Genomic DNA, 12,966 nt, shown 5'->3' on the forward strand with positions numbered 1-12,966 from the left:
TATTTATGTCAGCTTGAGTTATGCAGAACTGATCTGATTGTTGCTATGGAAACTGATCAGAAGCAAGATGTTGCACCAGAAGTCCAGTGAGGTCACTGATGAGGTCATAGATGACATTATTTACATCACAATAGATCAAAGAGGTTCTGATGCTTAAATGATTGAATCTGAAAGCATCAGCCAGATCAAGACCGTTTTTTACAGAGTGACAGTTGCACAGAAAAATCATGTTTGGACTTGTTCCCATGTTAATCCCCCTGGGCTGGGGCATTGGGTATGTGGTAAACACAGGGATGAAAAAACTTACGGATCGTTACAATCAAGGCAAGGACCCTGAAGAAAGGAAGGACCCTGAAGAAAGGAAGGACCATAAAGAAAGGAAGGACCCTGAAGAAAGGAAGGACCATGAAGAAAGGAAGGACCATGAAGAAAGGAAGGACCAAGAAGAAAGGAAGGACCATGAAGAACGGAAGGACCATGAAGAAAGGAAGGACCATGAAGAACGGAAGGACCCTGAAGAAAGGAAGGACCATGAAGAAAGGAAGGACCATGAAGAAAGGAAGGACCCTGAAGAAATGAAGGACCATGAAGAAAGGAAGGACCATGAAGAACGGAAGGACCCTGAAGAAAGGAAGGACCATGAAGAAAGGAAGGACCCTGAAGAAAGGAAGGACCCTGAAGAAAGGAAGGACCATGAAGAAAGGAAGGACCCTGAAGAACGGAAGGACCCTGAAGAAAGGAAGGACCATGAAGAAAGGAAGGACCATGAAGAACGGAAGGACCCTGAAGAAAGGAAGGACCCTGAAGAAAGGAAGGACCCTGAAGAAAGGAAGGACCATGAAGAAAGGAAGGACCCTGAAGAAAGGAAGGACCATGAAGGAAGGAAGGACCATGAAGAACGGAAGGACCCTGAAGAAAGGAAGGACCATGAAGAAAGGAAGGACCATGAAGAAAGGAAGGACCATGAAGAACGGAAGGACCCTGAAGAAAGGAAGGACCCTGAAGAAAGGAAGGACCCTGAAGAAAGGAAGGACCATGAAGAAAGGAAGGACCCTGAAGAAAGGAAGGACCATGAAGAACGGAAGGACCCTGAAGAAAGGAAGGACCCTGAAGAAAGGAAGGACCATGAGGAAAGGAAGGACCCTGAAGAAAGGGAGGACCCTGAAGAAAGGAAGGACCATGAAGAAAGGAAGGACCCTGAAGAAAGGAAGCACCCTGAAGAAAACATGGATCAACGTGGAGAGGAGGATTTGGTTTGGAAGGGTCCTACACCCACTTCCACAGAACAAACCAACCCGGAGGGGGAGGTTTGTCCTGCAAAACCAACGGGTGTGGGTGAGACCGCGACCTCAGACCCAACAAGGACCGTCCATACAGACACCACTATCTCTTAGCAAACCTTCCCGGCTGGGGAGGTTTGCTCAGAGAAAACAACCGATGTCTGTGGGACCACAGACATGGGTGTGACGGACTCTGTGCGAGACAGTCCTGAGGGGAGTCCAACTGTCTCTGAACAAACTGACCCGGCGGGGGAAGTTTGTTCAGAGACGGCGGAACGACATGAGGGCGAAGGGCCAGTCGCAGAAAAGTCTCACCCGGCTGGGGAAGACTTGTCTGCGGCTGACGTCGCGGCCAAAGCTGTGGCTGAAGTCACAGAGAGACTTCAGCCAGAGAGAGCTTTGGTTTCGTTGGTCCCATCTCTGGCCCTTCCGATCAATACTCCTCTCCGCACATCTTACACAAGGACGTTTCCTTTAAGAAGTTCCCAGGACGAGGACGGTATTTTGGCTCACAGACATACTGCAAGGATAACTGTTGGGCTTGAGATCGATTGTCCCTCAGACATGAAAAAAGAAGATGGTGTCGGCTCAGAGTTCCCAGGGACTCAGAAGACGGCATTGGTAGGCAATGGACTAGCAGAGGATGGACTCTGCTACAGCTGGGTGGACGCTGCTCTCCAGAGCGTCCTGAACCTGAGCGTCACACGGAGGTGTCTCGCTCAGGAAAGGGACTTTCTGGAGGCTTCGTCCATCCCCAGTTGGGCGAGTCTCATCATGTCTGCTGTCCATCACCCGGCAGACATTTTAGTCAGGAGGACCTTTCCCCTGTTTTGATGGAGCTGAGGGAGAGGTACCAGCCATCGGACATGGGAAGGGACTTTGACGTCAAATGTCTGCTGGAGTCATCGATGGTCTGGCTGGACTCTTTCGGCAGTGCCACAGATAGGGAGTTGTACAACAACAACTCTTGTTCTGTCTGTGGTACTGTGTTTCTTGAGCTGCTAAACAACGGCTCCCTGCTCTCCCTTCCACCGGTGAGATTTCCAACCAGTATATCCACTCTCGTGTATTACTGGTTGGATATGCGGGGAAAACTCCGTTGTTCAGTGTGCGGGTCGGCCTTGGAGAGAAAGCACTGCCTTACCAACAATGAGGTCCTAGTGGTTTTTCTCCACAGGCTGACCAGGAAACACAGAATAGTTTCCAGTCAGGTCATAGATGTGCCGGCCAAATGCGAAGGTGGTACTGAAAGGTACCACCTGTCGTCTGTTGTCTGTGGGAGATCAGAGCTGACCCACTTCTATACATATTTAACGACTGGGGGACAAATAAGGAAGGCAGAAAACCAGAATGTCTCTACTGTCGACTTTAACAACTGCAGTGAAGACATCAGCAGAAACGGTTTCATTTATGTATACGAGAAATCATCAAATTGTAACGTTTGATGTGATAGTCTCTCCAGCCCACTCCTCCGGAAGACGATAAAGGTGTCTTTGCAGAGGAGCCAAAAATCCAGAAGACCAAACATTTATGGGACAGGGAGGACCACCAGGAAGACTCGGAGGGAAGACCACAAGGAGGCGAGGACCCAGAGGGAGGACCACTAGGAGGCGAGGATCCAGAGGGAGGACCACTAGTACCACTAGGAGGTGAGGAGTCGGAGGGAGGACCACAAGGATATGTATGTATATGAGTATTCATATTTACGTATATACACTCGAACCCTCGCTTTTCGCGGGGTTACGTTCCAAATACAACCCGCTATCGGCAAAATCCGTGAAGCCTATCGCTTATTATTATTATTTTTTTTACAATTATTATACAATGAAATACTCCATAATACATTGAAACCAAAGAACAAAAATGGCGGAGATCAGCACCGGGACCCTGAGTCATTGGATTAGAACCGGAGAAAATGAAAAATTATTACAAAAAACCCCAAAACAAAACAAAAACACACACACACACACACATATATATATATATATATATATATATATATATATATATATATATATATATATATATATATATATATATATATGTGTGTGTGTATATATATATATATATATATATATATATATATATATATATATATATATATATATATATATGCACGCACCCACCCCCCCACACACAAATGCATGTTTTAATTAGTTTATTTATTGAGTACTAAAAAATCCAACATACACATCCTACATCTTTCAAATTGACGCTCCTTACAATTCCTGTAAAATACATTGAATGGAAACATTTTATACGTTTCTATTTTTCTTTATACTTTTGTCAGACTTTGAATTTTTCATGGCCTTTTTATTTGCTCGGGGTATGAATGTGATGTGGCCTCTGTCTAGTGTTTGACAGTAAGGTGGATGTCCTTTTTCTGAAATGCTGCGGTATATTTATGCTGAATTGAAAGTGATGTAAGAGCTTCTAAAAAGTTCCCCTTTTGTCTGATCACTCCACTTAATATTTTCCTGTTCTCTTTTTTCAGTAGTGGTTTTGCTGTTTGTCTCAAGTACTTTAAAGACCCTCTGTCACTAAAATTCACCCTTTGCATGTTTATACAGTTCAATCAAACAAACAAACCATTTTTTTTTTGCTGGTGTCTACAAAACAACTTTTTTCAAATATCTCTAAATTGTTGCGTCACAATATGTTACCTGGCAACCCGAAGCCAATGGCCGCAGGAAGTGGAAAAATGTTTCGTTGTCTGCTGCAATGCAGAACATATGTCCATAAATTTTCTCCCGGTTACGGTAAAACAGCTTAATTTAATCCTTTCTTTCAATGTGTCTGAAATGTTGCCAAAGAAAGTTGTAGTTTGTCAGCCAAGGAAGGAGTCCTTTGAAAACTATCAACATTATACAGGAAGATTTACCAAAAATACTTAGGAGGTTCTGCTCATCTCAAATCTGCAGATAATAGTGACGTAAGTACAAAATAATGTTCTGTGTGTTTTGTGTTGTTGCTCTGATTTGTCATGTAGCAGAAGCTAACGTTGAACGGTAGCGTTAGCATTAGCCAAGAGTAGCTATTTCTGACGTTACCTTACGCTTACGTTAACAATATTTTGCAAACAGTGTATTTTGGATTCTCATTCATTGCCGATATTGCCTGATATGTGTGTTTACATAATGAGAAAATACTTGTCCTTTATTCTCACAAATAAATATGTGGAAAAAGGGGGAAAATGGTCTTTGAGCTGATGTTAGCTAATGTTAGCTAATCGACTTCACATCATGGCTCACTGCGGCGAAGCAGAATCCTCAGAGTTTGACTTAATGACGATATAAAAGTGCGTCAACGCTTTTAATCACTCAGTGCTTGTAGTTCACACGAGGCCCCACTTTTTCCATTTCCAGGCCAAAGATGTGTGGTTGATGGGTCAATGATGTAATCTAGGCTGTTTCAAGGGCTTGCAATTTACATATTTTGTTTCTGCTGCTAAATATGATTTCTTAATTGATGATGAATAAAAATAATCCTTTAAGAACTGTTTTTTTTGTACTCACTCATATTGTGAAATTACTTTCGATGATCAGAAACTTCTAAATGTGACAAAAAAAGCAAACAAAATAAGCAAAACCAGGAGGAACTTGTGAGGCGACAATTAGTTTCTCACAGACCTGTTTACAATTAATGTTAAATTTGGATTTGACTTTAGGAAATATTGACTTAGTTTGTTATTTCAGATTACGGAAAATTTGCTGTCATCTTCAAGCTCAAGGTGGAGCCTCTGAGGAATTGTTTGATTTGATGCCAACCCCCAAACGATGTGTAAATGTGTAGTCATTCAAGGGGATGAAAAACAGTTTCTAATATTCAATGCTAATATGAGCGAAACGGACTCCAGATGTCAGCAGAGGAACTGCCTCTGCTCCACAGCCCGGGGGTTCGAATTGGGCCCCGTGTTTGTTTATGAGCTGGGATCAGCTGGCAAGCAACATTTTGTGTCAATATTTTGAAAGACAAAAAGAAGTGTTTGTTTGCAGAAGTCGGCGACGAGTTTATGAGAAGTTTCCACTAATAAGTCGACGTCGGCGAGCAGCAGAAGGGAAATGAGGCAGGTGGAGACACGGTGACTCTGCCATGCTTTTTCCACTCCAAGAACAGCCAGAGTGTTTTTGTTTATGCACGCAGTCAGCAGAGAGTGAGCGCATCCCACACGGCTCCATGATTGAAAGAAAACAGCATCAATCTAGCAAAGAGCTCAAGGCCAGACTCCTATAGTTTAGATAGATAGATTGATAGATGGATAGATAGACAGACAGATAGACAGCATCTGTTGTGCTTACCCTCCCCCAGTCTTGCCCCCTCTTAAGTGCTCTGTGGTCATTTTCATTCATCTCCCCCATGATGGTAAAATGTCAAGGTTAGAGTGTGCCAGATTTCTCTCTCTCTCTCTTTTTCTCTCCCTCTTTCTGTTTTTTCTTTCTCTCTCACTCTCTTTCTCTGTCACACACGCACACACAGTTAAAGGATAGGGAGGTGAAAGGAGCTCTGTATGAATACAAGAATTAGTCAAGCGTACATTTTCCTTCTTCTCCTTTTCTTTGCCTCTCTGGCTCCTCTGCTGCCCCCTCTCTTTGTTGGTATTGCCCTTTGGTCTTTCTCAATGTGTGTGTGTGCGTGCGCGTGTGTGTGGGCTAATTCAAGGGGTAAAAATGAGCATAGTTTAGAGAGGTTTGGTTGAGGGGTTTTCTTGGATATTGCTTTTGCTCCATTAAGTTAATGAGTCTTTTTATTGAAAAAGTAAAGTGAGAAGTATTAATTCAAACATGACCCTCTTTAGTTATGTGTCGTATGATGACCTTTATTAAAACACAAAACACTTTTTCTACTTATTTAACCCCAAAACCTTCACCTGCTGATGTATGAAGATACATAACAGAAAACCAGTGTATCAGGTCCTTTTCAGCCAGCTGCCTGGCAGTGTGTGAGCAACAAGCCATGGAGAGGTAACGCCTTGTTACTCTTTGTTCAAAAAAGAGAAAAAGGTTTGTAAATTCTTTTTTAATATTGTTATTGTCTTTATTTTATATATTTTTTTCTCTTAAGAAGCTGCAGAAACAGTATGGTGGAAGAATTTAGCAGGTTTGAAAAATGAACTTTTATACTTAGAAAGGTTAACTATAAAACTTAACATGTAATAAAATAAAGACATTCAAGTGCAGTAAGATTTTTTTGCATGAAAATACAAAACTACACAAAAGCATAAAATCAAATCCCATCAGTCGTCTTGAAGGAAGAAAAAAACACGCTGAAGTGCTGAAGGGTTTTCTTTGGTCATACCTTTACTAGGTGTCAACATTTATCACCGTCTGACAAGTTTGGTCTGGTTTCACTTTATTGAACGTAGTGTAAAAAAAAAAGAATAACAAAGTTATATACAAATAAAATACATTTTCAGTCTCAACTAGAAACATAAATCACCTCTAATTTCCCAGTCTTGTTTAAATTATCAGTCTTTTGTGGTGTGATTTGTCTTAGCCTTTTGTGTTATTCCACAGTTTTGGGGGATATCAAAAGCAGTTTTTCCCAATGTTTTTGTTTAAATCGTTTGATTCTTACTTCTTTCCTTACAGACAAGAATGTCAAGAAACATCTCACACTTCCCACACTACTGTGTTTATTAATCACTTTAAAAAGATATAAATTGCTGACCAACATGCAGCACTGAAGACCAGAAATCAAGAAAGTCAGATGACATTTTCTTAAAAGTGGAGTGAAATGTCCAGATTTTCCTCAGAACCAACCAAAGACTTGTTGATGAGGACTGGACAACCTTCGCTTCCCCCACGTTTGTCTTTTATTTCACCTCTCCCAAAGTGTTCGCCAAAACTCCCCCTTCCCTCTCAGACAGATTTACCCCTCCTCCTGCTCCTCCTCTGGTGAAACCCCCTCTCAACCCCGAAGCAGTGCCCCAAGAGAACAGAGGTAAACATGCCCCCTTTTCTTTCTTTCTTTCGTTTTTTTTTTTCGCTCATTCCCACTGCTCCCCAAACTTAGTCGTCCTCTCTCTCAGTTTGTTTGCCGATGGGCTGCTTTCTGGACTCGTTGTTTGGCCCTTAGTTCAGAGCACGCTTTGAAGACAAGGGAAAAAAAAAAAAAAAAAAAAAAACAAGAATAAGAGGAGGCAATGATACAAATCAATTTGTAAGGTTAGGTTTACAGCTGCACTTGTGTTCTGGGTATTTATAAGTAGAAATCATTTGGGGGTGAGTCTGTGTTGTATGTGCAAAACACGCAAGAGCTCCTGATAACCCAATAATATTTATGCTGTAGATTAATAGGATTTAGGCTTTCAACATGAAGGAGACATGAAAGCATGTCTCAAAACTAATGACAGATTCAGGAAGAAAACAATCACGTCACATCTTGTAGAAAATAAAACTGAAAATTGATTATATTTATTTAAACAGTACCAACAAAATTTACTTCTTCTCAGGACATTTTTAAAATAAGCAGGCCCAATTCTTGTTCGTTTTTTTCAGAAGCTCAGTCCAAATTAAGGCAAAAATGTGTCCGGTTCAATCCGACGTTCCGGTCAGATTTAGATTACGTTCGCTCCAACTCGGTCCTAATTACAGACAATATAATAAAGAGAGCATTGACTTTGCAAGAATCTCTCACAATCAGCTGAACTCTGAAGCCCTGTGACGGGGACACTTTCTATGAGCAACAAAAAACCAAAATGAACAAAGTCTACGCCCTCGCTCAGTTTAACTCATAAAACACAAAGCGTATTCACCAAAAATGTTGCCGTTTGAATTTGACATACTTTTTCTGTTTTTGTACATAACTTTTTACTTTTTTCAACCTACTTTTGAAGCCCTTCTGTTGTCATAAACGCTGCTTTGCTAAATATTTTTAGATTTCATTCTCCATTCATCCGTTCTGAAATCTTACCGTGTCTTTAGTTGCGACTCACCTCGGAGGCACCGTGTTTTGACAGCCATCAGACAATAATTGTACATCCGCTGAAGATTTGATAGCTACCTGTTCACGGTGTGGCAGGTTTTTTTTTCTTTTTGAAACAGTAGCTGACATGCTGTTGCAGTTGTTTTTCAACGTTTTCTGTTGATAAAAATGTCAGTTGACATGTTTACTGTTTTGTCGCAGGCTGTAAGAGAGGAGACAGTGTGGGAGGGAAGGAAGGTTAAGAGAAAGACAGCTTCGTTTAGGGAGACCTGCTGTTTGCGTGCAGCAGGGTGCTTTGTTTTAAGCCACGACGTTGCTGAGGAATGAGCTGGATTCGAAGTACGCAAAGTCAAGAAGAAACTGTAGCCGGTTTATAAACAGACTGACGTTTTTCGAGCTTGTTCATGTCCTGCAACATGTGGAAAAGTTGCGCTCCCTTCTACGCTAGAGACGTGGAAGTCGATGGGTTCTCAGTCACGGTTCTCAGTCACCTTGTATTGCTGTCCGCTGGGTCACCTGGTTAAAAAAAACAAAACAAAAAAAGAAAACAACATGTGGCAGGAGGTTTAGACAAACCGCACACCTGCGCCTGCACACACTCTAACACTTGTGCACAGGCGCGCTCACTGCACCATAGTTGTAAAGGGGAGACCTTGCAGACTCTGCAGAATCTCAAACTTTTTTTTTTTTTTTTTTTTTAATCTTTCTGAGCTGGAACATGATGCAGGCCTCCTCTGACATGCACACACAGTGTAAGACACACTTGAGTGTTATGAGGTGCCGCTGCTTGAAGACAGACGAAGCGGGTCTGGGTAGGATTAGATCCTTGCAGCCCCATAGCTTTCACCAAACTGTCTGGCCTGGGCTTTCTTTCGTCTCTGTATCTTTCTCCCACACCTGTTTCAGTCTGATTTGTAAAAGCAGCCCCTCCCTCCCTTTTTAAGGGTGTTTAGCTATTACATTACCCTCGAAACCTTATGTTTTTTCATATGTGGGCATTGTGTGGCGGCAGATCCACAGCAGGGTTTCAGAGCAGCAAAATTTTCAAACATATCGGCTGCTGAGAAGTGAGAGGAGCTCAGCCGTGTGGGCTGAAAATGTCCCAGCAGACTGGGTTTATTGCCTCAGATCCGTCTAGAATCGGTCTCCATTGTTCTGCAGGTTTGCCCCTTGAAAAGCTCTGGGGATACTCTATCTCATAAAAGGGGCCGTTAATGTACTCTGACCCAGAGTGGGATTATTATTTCGACGGTCTCCAGGCACGGAGCGAAGGCGTCGGTTGTGTCCGCTCGGCTGGATCACCGGCAGCAGGTTGGACAAGGTGTCATCGAAACACATATATAGGAAAAGCTGTCAAAGAAAGCCAAACAAAAAGCTTCAACTCGTCTCATGACACACAAGACATGAGCTGTGGAACAGTGAGAAACAAGGCAAACAAAATATTTGCAAAGCCAAATGTTTGTCAGTTTTGCTGCTTGAATAGCATGTACAGAATGCATACGTCCTCGTAATCATGCAGGCAAAGCTCTCTGAAGTCTTTTGTGACTTGCTTCTATTTTTGCTACAGTAGGGTATTTGCCAGAGGCGCTTTCTGAACATCACAGCCGGCACTGACTCATCTGTGCACAAAGATCTGTAACGTTTGACATTTGATGTTTGTCTCAGTAGAAGTTTGACCCAAATTGAGAGCACTCAGGGTTGCGCCAACAGTTAAATAAGTGTGCCATTTATGTCAATTTCTTAACAATAGTTTAAGACAATGGATGAAAGCTGAAGGATTTTTTGAGTTTTGCAGTTTTAAATTCAGTTGTTTTTTTTTTGCCTTTCTAAACTGCATGCAATTCTACTATACAGACAGAACGTCTTTGATGCATTCCCAACACAAATAGCAATTTAACCTTTTTGGAATTTTATGAAATAAAAGTATGCATGGTTGAAAAGTGAAAGCAAAAGAATTTGTGGCTGATCAGCAGGACTGGGCCATTTCCCGATGGGCCAATCTGACGTCTGGACCACAAGAACCAGTTTCCCCTTTATTTTTTGGGCCAGTGTGTTGTCTTGTCATTGGTGGGTTGATTTCATAAGCTCCTATGTCAGGCCATCATGAGAAAATCAGTTCTGTTAGACAGTCTGTAATCGATATCTGCAATGTAGATGTGGTGAAGCCGACGTCATCTTAAAACAGCATATCTACTGTCCCTGCACCACGTCCGCCTTTACTGGCAACTCTAGTTTTTCTTTTTCTTTCTTTTTGTGTGTGTTAATTTCAAAGACGCAGAGATTAGTCCAATCTAAAACACATATTAGTGTTTTCGAGTTGGCCGTGTTTCTTTAACACTGCTCTCACGCAGACAACAGAAGATAATAGTGTCGTTAGGAAGTTAATGTTACACTGTTAACGACAAACTTGCAGAGAACTGAGAAGTATAATTTTTTATTCTTTAATCGTAAGGATTTCATATCTAATTTGCTTGACATTTAATTCTGCAGAAAAAGAAATTCTTGTTGGAGACTTGCACTTTCACTAATGTTCTCAAATCTGTGAAATCAAAGTTGTTATGGAACAATTTCCTTGCAGAGGAAAAAGAGATGATCGTGTGATAAAGTGTGATCTTGCCTTTAGTATTGAATATTTTTATTTGGATATCTCTGAGCACTTATTAGTACAAAATATATATACTCAGATATTGCTGAAAAGAATGTTCCATAAAAATGATTGTTGGACATGTGCACTCATGTTGAAAGAGACCAACATTGTGAAGCAATTTTTACTTGCACTGAATTAGAAATATTTTGGGAAATTCTCTTAATTACAGGTTTTTTCAGAACACTGCACTATTGTAGACTTAATATGTAAGGTTATAATTACATGATTTTAATAATAATGAGTCGTTGTCAGGGTTTGAGGCATGAAACTCCAGGGCTTAATGCTGCTTCGTTTTACTTTTCACCTCACAGCTTTTTGCACGGAGGCCAAAATGTCTCAACCTCATCTGAACAGAGCAACCTCTTCCTCTATTCAGAAGAATGCATCTGTCCTCTGAAAACTTATTTTTTTGTTGTTTTTTTTACCTACCATTTATGAAGGCCTGATGTGGGTTTATGCGGAAATTAAATTAGACTCAGGTGGAGCGTGTTTGCAAATTAAGTCACTGATTTTATTTAGGGGCGTCATAGCAAAGGGCATTTATTTTACACTTTTATGACTTTTTATGTGTAATACAATTTAAAAACCATGGGTGGCTTCAACGTTGTTTTATTTTGGACTACCTTGTATTTTTCACGTAACAGCCTAAAAAATGTCTGGGCTGAAAATGTCCCAGAAGACTGGGACATTTGAAGTTTTTGATTTTAATAAAAAAAAGTTGAAGTCTCTGTGAGCACAGTTTTGACTGACATTGTTATTATTCAGTGTTTGCAGACATTCAATTTCCTTGAAAGTTTGTATCTTGATGAAAAATAAAAACAGGGTTAAAAGCCCAAATGTGTAGCTTTTGGGCTTTTAGATTATGTGCATTTATTTGTAATTATTTCCAGCTATTTAACATCTTTTACTCAGTGCTCAAGTTAATTTATGGGTTTCCACAGAGAGACAAATTAAACTGAGAATTTTTGCTGACAATGAGATACCAAATCTATCTTTAGTTTAGCTCAGTTTTTATTTTACTTGCAGTGTTTTAAAGGTTGCCAGTGTGTGAATATCTGCATGTTTGCACGAGTATTTAGGAGTCCTGCAGCTTCACACCTTGACGCGACTTTGTGTCGCTTCTGTTGCACTTCGCCGCATACACATGCACCAGAGCTGCCCTTTGGAGGAAGTGGTTACCTTTTAGGCTTTCTGGTTTCACATATCTTGTTCCGTTTGTGAGAGTGTGTCTGTCTGTATGCATGCTTGCGTGTGTGTGTGTGTGTAGGATTAGGAGAGGCCCAGCTCAAGGTAGAAAGACAGACAAGGTTGCTCCCCCCTCCATTTTTTGTCTCACTTTTCGGTTCTTTCTTCGCTTTCCAGTCTTTTCCCCTCTGTCCTCTGTGCCTTTTTCCCCTCCTCAGTGGCACTGTGATGGATGGCAGCCTGCAGGGGTGAAGGTGGAGGGGTTTGTGATCAACAGCCAGGCTATTGTGTGTTTCTTTCACTTTGCGTGTTTACTTTTCACTTAAAGATGAGAACAATGACAAGACTCAAAGACATGGAGCCTTTCTAAAAAAAACCGCAGGGACCAATTTCTTATTTTTGTTTATTTTTTGTGATGGCTTAGAACCTGGTTTAAGGAATTTGTGGTGGCTTCATGGAGGCCGTAGTTAAGTTTAGGCGATCGGCTGCGTTAGTTGGATCAGGTTAGAATAAGAAGGGACACACGGTGTAAGTGATGTTTCTGCGTGCCTGTGTGTGTGTGTGTGTTTGTGTGGTTGGAGATCTCTCCAGAAAAGGCCGAGTGGGATATGAAACCTGCAATGACAAAATGACTCACTAATCACTGTGATTAGAGGGTTGATGAGGGGAAGGCAGATGCTGTCACAGAGCTGGTTCAGCCTTCAAACAAGAACAGGCTCAGAAGCGCATACAAAGAAGCAACTTTTACAGAAAAATATGCAACTTATTTTGCACATGCGGCGCCTTGCAAAAGTAGAAGAAAGACCCTGGCTCATGTTTTTTGCATGTTGCAACCACAAGCCGTACTCTTTTGGTATTTTATAGAATAGACCCACACAATCTACAAAAAGATTGTTTTTTTTTAAACAAATAAAAATGTAATAAAACCTG

At 41.3% G+C, this 12,966-nt stretch overlaps 1 long non-coding RNA gene across 1 annotated transcript in view; it reads left to right on the forward strand.

Annotated features, from left to right (window-relative positions):
- The first annotated feature begins 3,974 nt into the window (after positions 1-3,974).
- Positions 3,975-12,966, forward strand: part of LOC129375097 (uncharacterized) — a 33,495-nt gene continuing 24,503 nt past the window's right edge. The window contains exon 1 of the long non-coding RNA XR_008607598.1: positions 3,975-4,212. This is a non-coding gene — a long non-coding RNA (uncharacterized LOC129375097). The remainder of the gene's footprint in view (positions 4,213-12,966) is intronic.

Source organism: Poeciliopsis prolifica, unplaced genomic scaffold, assembly GCF_027474105.1.
Source record: "Poeciliopsis prolifica strain line A6 unplaced genomic scaffold, Auburn_PproV2 SCAFFOLD038, whole genome shotgun sequence".
Classification (NCBI taxonomy): domain Eukaryota; kingdom Metazoa; phylum Chordata; class Actinopteri; order Cyprinodontiformes; family Poeciliidae; genus Poeciliopsis; species Poeciliopsis prolifica.